This window comes from Syngnathus typhle, unplaced genomic scaffold, assembly GCF_033458585.1.
Source record: "Syngnathus typhle isolate RoL2023-S1 ecotype Sweden unplaced genomic scaffold, RoL_Styp_1.0 HiC_scaffold_54, whole genome shotgun sequence".
Lineage (NCBI taxonomy): Eukaryota > Metazoa > Chordata > Actinopteri > Syngnathiformes > Syngnathidae > Syngnathus > Syngnathus typhle.
In genome coordinates, this window is record NW_026871960.1 from 217,988 (window position 1) to 233,209 (window position 15,222).

Consider the following 15,222-nt stretch of genomic DNA (forward strand, 5'->3'; position numbering starts at 1 on the left):
GGCACAATTCAGAAAAAGCGCTCAGCTCGCCGAGAAAATGCGATTTAAGCAATAAAATTAAAAATGCTTATAAAACATAAACCAAACGTTGGAGGTGGTCATTTCTTCATGCGCAGTGATAAACTCGGCACTCTAAAGCACCCGAGAGCGTTTTTTTCGATGCCAACCTAACCAGAGTGACGGGAGCGGCACAATTCAGAAAAAGCGCTCAGCTCGCCGAGAAAATGCGATTTAAGCAATAAAATTAAAAATGCTTATAAAACATAAACCAAACGTTGGAGGTGGTCATTTCTTCATGCGCAGTGATAAACTCGGCACTCTAAAGCACCCGAGAGCGTTTTTTTCGATGCCAACCTAACCAGAGTGACGGGAGCGGCACAATTCAGAAAAAGTGCTCAGCTCGCCGAGAAAATGCGATTTAAGCAATAAAATTAAAAATGCTTATAAAACATAAACCAAACGTTGGAGGTGGTCATTTCTTCATGCGCAGTGAATAACTCGGCACTCTAAAGCACCCGAGAGCGTTTTTTTCGATGCCAACCTAACCAGAGTGACGGGAGCGGCACAATTCAGAAAAATTGCTCAGCTCGCCGAGAAAATGCGATTTAAGCAATAAAATTAAAAATGCTTATAAAACATAAACCAAACGTTGGAGGTGGTCATTTCTTAATGCGCAGTAATAAACTCGGCACTCTAAAGCACCCGAGAGCGTTTTTTTCGATGCCAACCTAACCAGAGTGACGGGAGCGGCACAATTCAGAAAAAGTGCTCAGCTCGCCGAGAAAATGCGATTTAAGCAATAAAATTAAAAATGCTTATTAAACATAAACCAAACGTTGGAGGTGGTCATTTCTTCATGCGCAGTGAATAACTCGGCACTCTAAAGCACCCGAAAGCGTTTTTTTCGATGCCAACCTAACCAGAATGACGGGAGCGGCACAATTCAGAAAAAGCGCTCAGCTCGCCGAGAAAATGCGATTTAAGCAATAAAATTAAAAATGCTTATAAAACATAAACCAAACGTTGGAGGTGGTCATTTCTTAATGCGCAGTAATAAACTCGGCACTCTAAAGCACCCGAGAGCGTTTTTTTCGATGCCAACCTAACCAGAGTGACGGGAGCGGCACAATTCAGAAAAAGTGCTCAGCTCGCCGAGAAAATGCGATTTAAGCAATAAAATTAAAAATGCTTATTAAACATAAACCAAACGTTGGAGGTGGTCATTTCTTCATGCGCAGTGAATAACTCGGCACTCTAAAGCACCCGAGAGCGTTTTTTTCGATGCCAACCTAACCAGAGTGACGGGAGCGGCACAATTCAGAAAAAGCGCTCAGCTCGCCGAGAAAATGCGATTTAAGCAATAAAATTAAAAATGCTTATAAAACATAAACCAAACGTTGGAGGTGGTCATTTCTTAATGCGCAGTAATAAACTCGGCACTCTAAAGCACCCGAGAGCGTTTTTTTCGATGCCAACCTAACCAGAGTGACGGGAGCGGCACAATTCAGAAAAAGTGCTCAGCTCGCCGAGAAAATGCGATTTAAGCAATAAAATTAAAAATGCTTATAAAACATAAACCAAACGTTGGAGGTGGTCATTTCTTAATGCGCAGTAATAAACTCGGCACTCTAAAGCACTCGAGAGCGTTTTTTTCGATGCCAACCTAACCAGAGTGACGGGAGCGGCACAATTCAGAAAAATTGCTCAGCTCGCCGAGAAAATGCGATTTAAGCAATAAAATTAAAAATGCTTATTAAACATAAACCAAACGTTGGAGGTGGTCATTTCTTCATGCGCAGTGAATAACTCGGCACTCTAAAGCACCCGATAGCGTTTTTTTCGATGCCAACCTAACCAGAGTGACGGGAGCGGCACAATTCAGAAAAAGTGCTCAGCTCGCCGAGAAAATGCGATTTAAGCAATAAAATTAAAAATGCTTATAAAACATAAACCAAACGTTGGAGGTGGTCATTTCTTAATGCGCAGTAATAAACTCGGCACTCTAAAGCACCCGAGAGCGTTTTTTTCGATGCCAACCTAACCAGAGTGACGGGAGCGGCACAATTCAGAAAAAGTGCTCAGTTCGCCGAGAAAATGCGATTTAAGCAATAAAATTAAAAATGCTTATAAAACATAAACCAAACGTTGGAGGTGGTCATTTCTTCATGCGCAGTGATAAACTCGGCACTCTAAAGCACCCGAGAGCGTTTTTTTCGATGCCAACCTAACCAGAGTGACGGGAGCGGCACAATTCAGAAAAAGCGCTCAGCTCGCCGAGAAAATGCGATTTAAGCAATAAAATTAAAAATGCTTTTAAAACATAAACCAAACGTTGGAGGTGGTCATTTCTTAATGCGCAGTAATAAACTCGGCACTCTAAAGCACCCGAGAGCGTTTTTTTCGATGCCAACCTAACCAGAGTGACGGGAGCGGCACAATTCAGAAAAAGTGCATGCTCAGCTCGCCGAGAAAATGCGATTTAAGCAATAAAATTAAAAATGCTTATAAAACATAAACCAAACGTTGGAGGTGGTCATTTCTCAATGCGCAGTAATAAACTCGGCACTCTAAAGCACCCGAGAGCGTTTTTTTCGATGCCAACCTAACCAGAGTGACGGGAGCGGCACAATTCAGAAAAAGTGCTCAGCTCGCCGAGAAAATGCGATTTAAGCAATAAAATTAAAAATGCTTATAAAACATAAACCAAACGTTGGAGGTGGTCATTTCTTATTGCGCAGTAATAAACTCGGCACTCTAAAGCACCCGAGAGCGTTTTTTTCGATGCCAACCTAACCAGAGTGACGGGAGCGGCACAATTCAGAAAAAGCGCTCAGCTCGCCGAGAAAATGCGATTTAAGCAATAAAATTAAAAATGCTTATAAAACATAAACCAAACGTTGGAAGTGGTCATTTCTTCATGCGCAGTGATAAACTCGGCACTCTAAAGCACCCGAGAGCGTTTTTTTCGATGTCAACCTAACCAGAGTTACGGGAGCGGCACAATTCAGAAAAAGCGCTCAGCTCGCCGAGAAAATGCGATTTAAGCAATAAAATTAAAAATGCTTATAAAACATAAACCAAACGTTGGAGGTGGTCATTTCTTCATGCGCAGTGATAAACTCGGCACTCTAAAGCACCCGAGAGCGTTTTTTTCGATGCCAACCTAACCAGAGTGACGGGAGCGGCACAATTCAGAAAAAGCGCTCAGCTCGCCGAGAAAATGCGATTTAAGCAATAAAATTAAAAATGCTTATAAAACATAAACCAAACATTGGAGGTGGTCATTTCTTCATGCGCAGTGATAAACTCGGCACTCTAAAGCACCCGAGAGCGTTTTTTTCGATGCCAACCTAACCAGAGTGACGGGAGCGGCACAATTCAGAAAAAGTGCTCAGCTCGCCGAGAAAATGCGATTTAAGCAATAAAATTAAAAATGCTTATTAAACATAAACCAAACGTTGGAGGTGGTCATTTCTTCATGCGCAGTGAATAACTCGGCACTCTAAAGCACCCGAAAGCGTTTTTTTCGATGCCAACCTAACCAGAGTGACGGGAGCGGCACAATTCAGAAAAAGCGCTCAGCTCGCCGAGAAAATGCGATTTAAGCAATAAAATTAAAAATGCTTATAAAACATAAACCAAACGTTGGAGGTGGTCATTTCTTAATGCGCAGTAATAAACTCGGCACTCTAAAGCACCCGAGAGCCTTTTTTTCGATGCCAACCTAACCAGAGTGACGGGAGCGGCACAATTCAGAAAAAGTGCTCAGCTCGCCGAGAAAATGCGATTTAAGCAATAAAATTAAAAATGCTTATTAAACATAAACCAAACGTTGGAGGTGGTCATTTCTTCATGCGCAGTGAATAACTCGGCACTCTAAAGCACCCGAGAGCGTTTTTTTCGATGCCAACCTAACCAGAGTGACGGGAGCGGCACAATTCAGAAAAAGCGCTCAGCTCGCCGAGAAAATGCGATTTAAGCAATAAAATTAAAAATGCTTATAAAACATAAACCAAACGTTGGAGGTGGTCATTTCTTACTGCGCAGTAATAAACTCGGCACTCTAAAGCACCCGAGAGCGTTTTTTTCGATGCCAACCTAACCAGAGTGACGGGAGCGGCACAATTCAGAAAAAGTGCTCAGCTCGCCGAGAAAATGCGATTTAAGCAATAAAATTAAAAATGCTTATAAAACATAAACCAAACGTTGGAGGTGGTCATTTCTTAATGCGCAGTAATAAACTCGGCACTCTAAAGCACCCGAGAGCGTTTTTTTCGATGCCAACCTAACCAGAGTGACGGGAGCGGCACAATTCAGAAAAAGTGCTCAGCTCGCCGAGAAAATGCGATTTAAGCAATAAAATTAAAAATGCTTATTAAACATAAACCAAACGTTGGAGGTGGTCATTTCTTCATGCGCAGTGAATAACTCGGCACTCTAAAGCACCCGATAGCGTTTTTTTCGATGCCAACCTAACCAGAGTGACGGGAGCGGCACAATTCAGAAAAAGTGCTCAGCTCGCCGAGAAAATGCGATTTAAGCAATAAAATTAAAAATGCTTATAAAACATAAACCAAACGTTGGAGGTGGTCATTTCTTAATGCGCAGTAATAAACTCGGCACTCTAAAGCACCCGAGAGCGTTTTTTTCGATGCCAACCTAACCAGAGTGACGGGAGCGGCACAATTCAGAAAAAGTGCTCAGCTCGCCGAGAAAATGCGATTTAAGCAATAAAATTAAAAATGCTTATTAAACATAAACCAAACGTTGGAGGTGGTCATTTCTTCATGCGCAGTGAATAACTCGGCACTCTAAAGCACCCGAGAGCGTTTTTTTCGATGCCAACCTAACCAGAGTGACGGGAGCGGCACAATTCAGAAAAAGCGCTCAGCTCGCCGAGAAAATGCGATTTAAGCAATAAAATTAAAAATGCTTATTAAACATAAACCAAACGTTGGAGGTGGTCATTTCTTCATGCGCAGTGAATAACTCGGCACTCTAAAGCACCCGAGAGCGTTTTTTTCGATGCCAACCTAACCAGAGTGACGGGAGCGGCACAATTCAGAAAAAGCGCTCAGCTCGCCGAGAAAATGCGATTTAAGCAATAAAATAAAAAATGCTTATAAAACATAAACCAAACGTTGGAGGTGGTCATTTCTTCATGCGCAGTGATAAACTCGGCACTCTAAAGCACCCGAGAGCGTTTTTTTCGATGCCAACCTAACCAGAGTGACGGGAGCGGCACAATTCAGAAAAAGTGCTCAGCTCGCCGAGAAAATGCGATTTAAGCAATAAAATTAAAAATGCTTATAAAACATAAACCAAACGTTGGAGGTGGTCATTTCTTCAAGCGCAGTGAATAACTCGGCACTCTAAAGCACCCGAGAGCGTTTTTTTCGATGCCAACCTAACCAGAGTGACGGGAGCGGCACAATTCAGAAAAAGTGCTCAGCTCGCCGAGAAAATGCGATTTAAGCAATAAAATTAAAAATGCTTATAAAACATAAACCAAACGTTGGAGGTGGTCATTTCTTAATGCGCAGTAATAAACTCGGCACTCTAGAGCACCCGAGAGCGTTTTTTTCGATGCCAACCTAACCAGAGTGACGGGAGCGGCACAATTCAGAAAAAGTGCTCAGCTCGCCGAGAAAATGCGATTTAAGCAATAAAATTAAAAATTCTTATAAAACAAACCAAACGTTGGAAGTGGTCATTTCTTCATGCGCAGTGATAAACTCGGCACTCTAAAGCACCCGAGAGCGTTTTTTTCGATGCCAACCTAACCAGAGTGACGGGAGCGGCACAATTCAGAAAAAGTGCTCAGCTCGCCGAGAAAATGCGATTTAAGCAATAAAATTAAAAATGCTTATAAAACATAAACCAAACGTTGGAGGTGGTCATTTCTTCATGCGCAGTGATAAACTCGGCACTCTAAAGCACCCGAGAGCGTTTTTTTCGATGCCAACCTAACCAGAGTGACGGGAGCGGCACAATTCAGAAAAAGTGCTCAGCTCGCCGAGAAAATGCGATTTAAGCAATAAAATTAAAAATGCTTATAAAACATAAACCAAACGTTGGAGGTGGTCATTTCTTCATGCGCAGTGATAAACTCGGCACTCTAAAGCACCTGAGAGCGTTTTTTTCGATGCCAACCTAACCAGAGTGACGGGAGCGGCACAATTCAGAAAAAGCGCTCAGCTCTCCGAGAAAATGCGATTTAAGCAATAAAATTAAAAATGCTTATAAAACATAAACCAAACGTTGGAGGTGGTCATTTCTTCATGCGCAGTGATAAACTCGGCACTCTAAAGCACCCGAGAGCGTTTTTTTCGATGCCAACCTAACCAGAGTGACGGGAGCGGCACAATTCAGAAAAAGTGCTCAGCTCGCCGAGAAAATGCGATTTAAGCAATAAAATTAAAAATGCTTATAAAACATAAACCAAACGTTGGAGGTGGTCATTTCTTAATGCGCAGTAATAAACTCGGCACTCTAAAGCACCCGTGAGCGTTTTTTTCGATGCCAACCTAACCAGAGTTACGGGAGCTGCACAATTCAGAAAAAGCGCTCAGCTCGCCGAGAAAATGCGATTTAAGCAATAAAATTAAAAATGCTTATAAAACATAAACCAAACGTTGGAGGTGGTCATTTCTTCATGCGCAGTGATAAACTCGGCACTCTAAAGCACCCGAGAGGGTTTTTTTCGATGCCAACCTAACCAGAGTGACGTGAGCGGCACAATTCAGAAAAAGCGCTCAGCTCGCCGAGAAAATGCGATTTAAGCAATAAAATTAAAAATGCTTATAAAACATAAACCAAACGTTGGAGGTGGTCATTTCTTCATGCGCAGTGATAAACTCGGCACTCTAAAGCACCCGAGAGCGTTTTTTTCGATGCCAACCTAACCAGAGTGACGGGAGCGGCACAATTCAGAAAAAGTGCTCAGCTCGCCGAGAAAATGCGATTTAAGCAATAAAACTAAAAATGCTTATAAAACATAAACCAAACGTTGGAGGTGGTCATTTCTTAATGCGCAGTAATAAACTCGGCACTCTAAAGCACCCGAGAGCGTTTTTTTCGATGCCAACCTAACCAGAGTGACGGGAGCGGCACAATTCAGAAAAAGTGCTCAGCTCGCCGAGAAAATGCGATTTAAGCAATAAAATTAAAAATGCTTATAAAACATAAACCAAACGTTGGAGGTGGTCATTTCTTAATGCGCAGTAATAAACTCGGCACTCTAAAGCACCCGAGAGCGTTTTTTTCGATGCCAACCTAACCAGAGTGACGGGAGCGGCACAATTCAAAAAAAGTGCTCAGCTCGCCGAGAAAATGCGATTTAAGCAATAAAATTAAAAATGCTTATAAAACATAAACCAAACGTTGGAGGTGGTCATTTCTTCGTGCGCAGTGAATAACTCGGCACTCTAAAGCACCCGAGAGCGTTTTTTTCGATGCCAACCTAACCAGAGTGACGGGAGCGGCACAATTCAGAAAAAGTGCTCAGCTCGCCGAGAAAATGCGATTTAAGCAATAAAATTAAAAATGCTTATAAAACATAAACCAAACGTTGGAGGTGGTCATATCTTAATGCGCATTAATAAACTCGGCACTCTAAAGCACCCGAGAGCGTTTTTTTCGATGCCAACCTAACCAGAGTGACGGGAGCGGCACAATTCAGAAAAAGTGCTCAGCTCGCCGAGAAAATGCGATTTAAGCAATAAAATTAAAAATGCTTATTAAACATAAACCAAACGTTGGAGGTGGTCATTTCTTCATGCGCAGTGAATAACTCGGCACTCTAAAGCACCCGAGAGCGTTTTTTTCGATGCCAACCTAACCAGAGTGACGGGAGCGGCACAATTCAGAAAAAGCGCTCAGCTCGCCGAGAAAATGCGATTTAAGCAATAAAATTAAAAATGCTTATTAAACATAAACCAAACGTTGAAGGTGGTCATTTCTTCATGCGCAGTGAATAACTCGGCACTCTAAAGCACCCGAGAGCGTTTTTTTCGATGCCAACCTAACGAGTGACGGGAGCGGCACAATTCAGAAAAAGCGCTCAGCTCGCCGAGAAAATGCGATTTAAGCAATAAAATTAAAAATGCTTACAAAACATAAACCAAACGTTGGAGGTGGTCATTTCTTAATGCGCAGTAATAAACTCGGCACTCTAAAGCACCCGAGAGCGTTTTTTTCGATGCCAACCTAACCAGAGTGACGGGAGCGGCACAATTCAGAAAAAGTGCTCAGCTCGCCGAGAAAATGCGATTTAAGCAATAAAATTAAAAATGCTTATAAAACATAAACCAAACGTTGGAAGTGGTCATTTCTTCATGCGCAGTGATAAACTCGGCACTCTAAATCACCCGAGAGCGTTTTTTCGATGCCAACCTAACCAGAGTTACGGGAGCGGCACAATTCAGAAAAAGCGCTCAGCTCGCCGAGAAAATGCGATTTAAGCAATAAAATTAAAAATGCTTATAAAACATAAACCAAACGTTGGAGGTGGTCATTTCTTCATGCGCAGTGATAAACTCGGCACTCTAAAGCACCCGAGAGCGTTTTTTTCGATGCCAACCTAACCAGAGTGACGGGAGCGGCACAATTCAGAAAAAGTGCTCAGCTCGCCGAGAAAATGCGATTTAAGCAATAAAATTAAAAATGCTTATAAAACATAAACCAAACGTTGGAAGTGGTCATTTCTTCATGCGCAGTGATAAACTCGGCACTCTAAAGCACCCGAGAGCGTTTTTTTCGATGCCAACCTAACCAGAGTTACGGGAGCGGCACAATTCAGAAAAAGCGCTCAGCTCGCCGAGAAAATGCGATTTAAGCAATAAAATTAAAAATGCTTATAAAACATAAACCAAACGTTGGAGGTGGTCATTTCTTCATGCGCAGTGATAAACTCGGCACTCTAAAGCACCCGAGAGCGTTTTTTTCGATGCCAACCTAACCAGAGTGACGGGAGCGGCACAATTCAGAAAAAGCGCTCAGCTCGCCGAGAAAATGCGATTTAAGCAATAAAATTAAAAATGCTTATAAAACATAAACCAAACGTTGGAGGTGGTCATTTCTTCATGCGCAGTGATAAACTCGGCACTCTAAAGCACCCGAGAGCGTTTTTTTCGATGCCAACCTAACCAGAGTGAGGGGAGCGGCACAATTCAGAAAAAGTGCTCAGCTCGCCGAGAAAATGCGATTTAAGCAATAAAATTAAAAATGCTTATAAAACATAAACCAAACGTTGGAGGTGGTCATTTCTTCATGCGCAGTGAATAACTCGGCACTCTAAAGCACCCGAGAGCGTTTTTTTCGATGCCAACCTAACCAGAGTGACGGGAGCGGCACAATTCAGAAAAAGTGCTCAGCTCGCCGAGAAAATGCGATTTAAGCAATAAAATTAAAAATGCTTATAAAACATAAACCAAACGTTGGAGGTGGTCATTTCTTCATGCGCAGTGATAAACTCGGCACTCTAAAACACCCAAGAGCGTTTTTTTCGATGCCAACCTAACCAGAGTGACGGGAGCGGCACAATTCAGAAAAAGTGCTCAGCTCGCCGAGAAAATGCGATTTAAGCAATAAAATTAAAAATGCTTATAAAACATAAACCAAACGTTGGAGGTGGTCATTTCTTCATGCGCAGTGATAAAGTCGGCACTCTAAAGCACCCGAGAGCGTTTTTTTCGATGCCAACCTAACCAGAGTGACGGGAGCGGCACAATTCATAAAAAGTGCTCAGCTCGCCGAGAAAATGCGATTTAAGCAATAAAATTAAAAATGCTTATTAAACATAAACCAAACGTTGGAGGTGGTCATTTCTTCATGCGCAGTGATAAACTCGGCACTCTAAAGCACCCGAGAGCGTTTTTTTCGATGCCAACCTAACCAGAGTGACGGGAGCGGCACAATTCAGAAAAAGTGCTCAGCTCGCCGAGAAAATGCGATTTAAGCAATAAAACTAAAAATGCTTATAAAACATAAACCAAACGTTGGAGGTGGTCATTTCTTCATGCGCAGTGAATAACTCGGCACTCTAAAGCACCCGAGAGCGTTTTTTTCGATGCCAACCTAACCAGAGTGACGGGAGCGGCACAATTCAGAAAAAGCGCTCAGCTCGCCGAGAAAATGCGATTTAAGCAATAAATTTAAAAATGCTTATAAAACATAAACCAAACGTTGGAGGTGATCATTTCTTCATGCGCAGTGATAAACTCGGCACTCTAAAGCACCCGAGAGCGTTTTTTTCGATGCCAACCTAACCAGAGTGACGGGAGCGGCACAATTCAGAAAAAGTGCTCAGCTCGCCGAGAAAATGCGATTTAAGCAATAAAATTAAAAATGCTTATAAAACATAAACCAAACGTTGGAGGTGGTCATTTCTTCATGCGCAGTGATAAACTCGGCACTCTAAAGCACCCGAGAGCGTTTTTTTCGATGCCAACCTAACCAGAGTGACGGGAGCGGCACAATTCAGAAAAAGTGCTCAGCTCGCCGAGAAAATGCGATTTAAGCAATAAAATTAAAAATGCTTATAAAACATAAACCAAACGTTGGAGGTGGTCATTTCTTAATGCGCAGTAATAAACTCGGCACTCTAAAGCACCCGAGAGCGTTTTTTTCGATGCCAACCTAACCAGAGTGACGGGAGCGGCACAATTCAGAAAAAGTGCTCAGCTCGCCGAGAAAATATGATTTAAGCAATAAAATTAAAAATGCTTATTAAACATAAACCAAACGTTGGAGGTGGTCATTTCTTCATGCGCAGTGAATAACTCGGCACTCTAAAGCACCCGAGAGCGTTTTTTTCGATGCCAACCTAACCAGAGTGACGGGAGCGGCACAATTCAGAAAAAGCGCTCAGCTCGCCGAGAAAATGCGATTTAAGCAATAAAATTAAAAATGCTTATTAAACATAAACCAAACGTTGGAGGTGGTCATTTCTTAATGCGTAGTAATAAACTCGGCACTCTAAAGCACCCGAGAGCGTTTTTTTCGATGCCAACCTAACCAGAGTGACGGGAGCGGCACAATTCAGAAAAAGTGCTCAGCTCGCCGAGAAAATGCGATTTAAGCAATAAAATTAAAAATGCTTATTAAACATAAACCAAACGTTGGAGGTGGTCATTTCTTCATGCGCAGTGAATAACTCGGCACTCTAAAGCACCCGAGAGCGTTTTTTTCGATGCCAACCTAACCAGAGTGACGGGAGCGGCACAATTCAGAAAAAGTGCTCAGCTCGCCGAGAAAATGCGATTCAAGCAATAAAATTAAAAATGCTTATTAAACATAAACCAAACGTTGGAGGTGGTCATTTCTTCATGCGCAGTGAATAACTCGGCACTCTAAAGCACCCGAGAGCGTTTTTTTCGATGCCAACCTAACCAGAGTGACGGGAGCGGCACAATTCAAAAAAAGCGCTCAGCTCGCCGAGAAAATGCGATTTAAGCAATAAAATTAAAAATGCTTATAAAACATAAACCAAACGTTGGAGGTGGTCATTTCTTAATGCGCAGTAATAAACTCGGCACTCTAAAGCACCCGAGAGCGTTTTTTTCGATGCCAACCTAACCAGAGTGACGGGAGCGGCACAATTCAGAAAAAGTGCTCAGCTCGCCGAGAAAATGCGATTTAAGCAATAAAATTAAAAATGCTTATAAAACATAAACCAAACGTTGGAGGTGGTCATTTCTTAATGCGCAGTAATAAACTCGGCACTCTAAAGCACCCGAGAGCGTTTTTTTCGATGCCAACCTAACCAGAGTGACGGGAGCGGCACAATTCAGAAAAAGTGCTCAGCTCGCCGAGAAAATGCGATTTAAGCAATAAAATTAAAAATGCTTATTAAACATAAACCAAACGTTGGAGGTGGTCATTTCTTCATGCGCAGTGAATAACTCGGCACTCTAAAGCACCCGATAGCGTTTTTTTCGATGCCAACCTAACCAGAGTGACGGGAGCGGCACAATTCAGAAAAAGTGCTCAGCTCGCCGAGAAAATGCGATTTAAGCAATAAAATTAAAAATGCTTATAAAACATAAACCAAACGTTGGAGGTGGTCATTTCTTAATGCGCAGTAATAAACTCGGCACTCTAAAGCACCCGAGAGCGTTTTTTTCGATGCCAACCTAACCAGAGTGACGGGAGCGGCACAATTCAGAAAAAGTGCTCAGCTCGCCGAGAAAATGCGATTTAAGCAATAAAATTAAAAATGCTTATAAAACATAAACCAAACGTTGGAGGTGGTCATTTCTTCATGCGCAGTGATAAAGTCGGCACTCTAAAGCACCCGAGAGCGTTTTTTTCGATGCCAACCTAACCAGAGTGACGGGAGCGGCACAATTCAGAAAAAGTGCTCAGCTCGCCGAGAAAATGCGATTTAAGCAATAAAATTAAAAATGCTTATTAAACATAAACCAAACGTTGGAGGTGGTCATTTCTTCATGCGCAGTGATAAACTCGGCACTCTAAAGCACCCGAGAGCGTTTTTTTCGATGCCAACCTAACCAGAGTGACGGGAGCGGCACAATTCAGAAAAAGTGCTCAGCTCGCCGAGAAAATGCGATTGAAGCAATAAAATTAAAAATGCTTATAAAACATAAACCAAACGTTGGAGGTGGTCATTTCTTAATGCGCAGTAATAAACTCGGCACTCTAAAGCACCCGAGAGCGTTTTTTTCGATGCCAACCTAACCAGAGTGACGGGAGCGGCACAATTCAGAAAAAGTGCTCAGCTCGCCGAGAAAATGCGATTTAAGCAATAAAATTAAAAATGCTTATTAAACATAAACCAAACGTTGGAGCTGGTCATTTCTTCATGCGCAGTGAATAACTCGGCACTCTAAAGCACCCGAAAGCGTTTTTTTTCGATGCCAACCTAACCAGAGTGACGGGAGCGGCACAATTCAGAAAAAGCGCTCAGCTCGCCGAGAAAATGCGATTGAAGCAATAAAATTAAAAATGCTTATAAAACATAAACCAAACGTTGGAGGTGGTCATTTCTTAATGCGCAGTAATAAACTCGGCACTCTAAAGCACCCGAGAGCGTTTTTTTCGATGCCAACCTAACCAGAGTGACGGGAGCGGCACAATTCAGAAAAAGTGCTCAGCTCGCCGAGAAAATGCGATTTAAGCAATAAAATTAAAAATGCTTATTAAACATAAACCAAACGTTGGAGGTGGTCATTTCTTCATGCGCAGTGAATAACTCGGCACTCTAAAGCACCCGAGAGCGTTTTTTTCGATGCCAACCTAACCAGAGTGACGGGAGCGGCACAATTCAGAAAAAGCGCTCAGCTCGCCGAGAAAATGCGATTTAAGCAATAAAATTAAAAATGCTTATAAAACATAAACCAAACGTTGGAGGTGGTCATTTCTTAATGCGCAGTAATAAACTCGGCACTCTAAAGCACCCGAGAGCGTTTTTTTCGATGCCAACCTAACCAGAGTGACGGGAGCGGCACAATTCAGAAAAAGTGCTCAGCTCGCCGAGAAAATGCGATTTAAGCAATAAAATTAAAAATGCTTATAAAACATAAACCAAACGTTGGAGGTGGTCATTTCTTAATGCGCAGTAATAAACTCGGCACTCTAAAGCACCCGAGAGCGTTTTTTTCGATGCCAACCTAACCAGAGTGACGGGAGCGGCACAATTCAGAAAAAGTGCTCAGCTCGCCGAGAAAATGCGATTTAAGCAATAAAATTAAAAATGCTTATTAAACATAAACCAAACGTTGGAGGTGGTCATTTCTTCATGCGCAGTGAATAACTCGGCACTCTAAAGCACCCGATAGCGTTTTTTTCGATGCCAACCTAACCAGAGTGACGGGAGCTGCACAATTCAGAAAAAGTGCTCAGCTCGCCGAGAAAATGCGATTTAAGCAATAAAATTAAAAATGCTTATAAAACATAAACCAAACGTTGGAGGTGGTCATTTCTTAATGCGCAGTAATAAACTCGGCACTCTAAAGCACCCGAGAGCGTTTTTTTCGATGCCAACCTAACCAGAGTGACGGGAGCGGCACAATTCAGAAAAAGTGCTCAGCTCGCCGAGAAAATGCGATTTAAGCAATAAAATTAAAAATGCTTATAAAACATAAACCAAACGTTGGAGGTGGTCATTTCTTCATGCGCAGTGATAAACTCGGCACTCTAAAGCACCCGAGAGCGTTTTTTTCGATGCCAACCTAACCAGAGTGACGGGAGCGGCACAATTCAGAAAAAGCGCTCAGCTCGCCGAGAAAATGCGATTTAAGCAATAAAATTAAAAATGCTTATAAAACATAAACCAAACGTTGGAGGTGGTCATTTCTTAATGCGCAGTAATAAACTCGGCACTCTAAAGCACCCGAGAGCGTTTTTTTCGATGCCAACCTAACCAGAGTGACGGGAGCGGCACAATTCAGAAAAAGTGCTCAGCTCGCCGAGAAAATGCGATTTAAGCAATAAAATTAAAAATGCTTATAAAACATAAACCAAACGTTGGAGGTGGTCATTTCTCAATGCGCAGTAATAAACTCGGCACTCTAAAGCACCCGAGAGCGTTTTTTTCGATGCCAACCTAACCAGAGTGACGGGAGCGGCACAATTCAGAAAAAGTGCTCAGCTCGCCGAGAAAATGCGATTTAAGCAATAAAATTAAAAATGCTTATAAAACATAAACCAAACGTTGGAGGTGGTCATTTCTTAATGCGCAGTAATAAACTCGGCACTCTAAAGCACCCGAGAGCGTTTTTTTCGATGCCAACCTAACCAGAGTGACGGGAGCGGCACAATTCAGAAAAAGCGCTCAGCTCGCCGAGAAAATGCGATTTAAGCAATAAAATTAAAAATGCTTATAAAACATAAACCAAACGTTGGAGGTGGTCATTTCCTAATGCGCAGTAATAAACTCGGCACTCTAAAGCACCCGAGAGCGTTTTTTTCGATGCCAACCTAACCAGAGTGACGGGAGCGGCACAATTCAGAAAAAGTGCTCAGCTCGCCGAGAAAATGCGATTTAAGCAATAAAATTAAAAATGCTTATTAAACATAAACCAAACGTTGGAGGTGGTCATTTCTTCATGCGCAGTGAATAACTCGGCACTCTAAAGCACCCGAGAGCGTTTTTTTCGATGCCAACCTAACCAGAGTGACGGGAGCGGCACAATTCAGAAAAAGCGCTCAGCTCGCCGAGAAAATGCGATTTAAGCAATAAAATTAAAAATGCTTATTAAA